Source organism: Triticum dicoccoides, chromosome 1A, assembly GCF_002162155.2.
Source record: "Triticum dicoccoides isolate Atlit2015 ecotype Zavitan chromosome 1A, WEW_v2.0, whole genome shotgun sequence".
Lineage (NCBI taxonomy): Eukaryota > Viridiplantae > Streptophyta > Magnoliopsida > Poales > Poaceae > Triticum > Triticum dicoccoides.
This window is the reverse complement of record NC_041380.1, coordinates 587,160,837-587,162,660: the sequence shown is the minus strand read 5'-3', so window position 1 is coordinate 587,162,660 and position 1,824 is coordinate 587,160,837.

The following is a 1,824-nucleotide window of genomic DNA, read 5'->3' as shown; positions in this document are numbered from 1 at the left end:
CTCATCGGCCAGCTGCCGTACGTTGTGCGGTTCCATGTTTAAGCCGCTGGTTGAACCGACTCTGGGTAGGGTTTTGTTAGCTTCCTGTTGGTGTCTAGCCACCTCGTCTCAGAATCTAGGGACACGTTTTGAAAAGACAATGCATTTCTATTGGAAATAGCAAGTATACAACATGTGTGTACGCATGTTATGGGGTTCGCACATCCGCAACTCCAGATGAATATCGCCATCGATGGGAAACATCACTTGAAAAAATAAATCAGCTTCATGCATAAGACAAGTATCTCTTTTAATAGAAATCGGGGGAAATCTTAAAAGGAGATAATAAAATATTGTTGTTTTACACCCTATGTACAATATGTATCTTGTTGTATGTGTTATTTTTTTTACACCGTTGAATGTTTTTTACACCACCAAAAGTTGTTTTATTTTATACAGATGAAAACAAATTCAAACACAAACTAACACAATCTATGCGATGAAAAATAGACAATTTTTTTTAAATACTCAATATCCACGACATTTTTTTCACTAGCCACTACTCCCTCGTTCCTGAATATAAGGTGTATTATTCTTTAAAAAGTCAAACTTCTCTAACTTTGACCAAGTTTATAGACAAAACTATCAGTGTCTAGAATACCAAATCATTATCACTAGATTCACAATGAAATATATTTTTACATTTTATTTATTTAGTATGGTAGATATTTATATATTTTCCTATAAACTTGGTTAAACATAGACAACGTTTGAATTTTTAAAAAACAAATACACCTTATATTTAGGAATTGAGAGAGTATTATTTACGATAAAATTATTTCTTCTTCTTAGTAAAACCGTCTACAAAATACAGTACAAATTGACCAGCTATTCTAAGGTTGACTGTGAATCGCATTTCTATACACTTAGTAAAACCGTGTACAAAATATAGTAAAATAATATACAAGATGCAAGATTTTTTTAGTAATCTATATACTATCTGAAACTCTAAATTTGCAAAATAATTACTAGTGTGTACTTAATACTACTTATCTAAGAACTGAATGCTATTTTACTTAAATTTTTTAAACCATGATGATGTTTAGACAAAATTACACATGCCATAGCGTAAATTTTTGACAAAATTTGAACAGTTGCATCCCCAGTGTTGAGATTCTAGATTCGCATCTGATTTCACTACATTGTTTAGATATTATTCTATTTTTTATTTTTTGTAAATATATTTTGCACACTTTTTATTAGTTGCGTAGAATGAGTTGTTGCACACTCACTCTTAAAAAATCATATATTTTTTATTAATCCCTCTTAAAATTGTGTTGCGAGTAGCAATGATAGGATGGACGCATACTATATGCTTCTTTGGCAGACATTTTCGCGACTTTTCCCGTAGTCAAATTTAGCATTGATAGCACGTGGAAACGTAGCGCCAGCACACTCTGACTGGATGCTTACTCATCGCCCATGGTGCACGTACGATCGAGTGAAGGGAAAATTCGCGGACCGTATGCATAGCTGGGCGTCCTTGCGTTGAATTTAGAAAGTCCCGGACATAAACAAAAAATAAAGAATCTTTTCACATCGTGCGTTGCATGCATGCTTTACTTTCAACGGAAGAAACACATGGTGGCGTCGCCTTTTCCCCCATGCATGGAATCATTCACCCGGCCGGGTTCCAAGTTCCAACCCAGCACAAAAAGCTGGAACTCAGCGGCGCACGGTCGCCCCTGAAACTCCACGCATGGGCACGTATAATAATTTCAAAATAATGACAATTCAATTTGATTCATCTAGGAGGACCTGCTGGTTATGAATTGGTGCAGGACG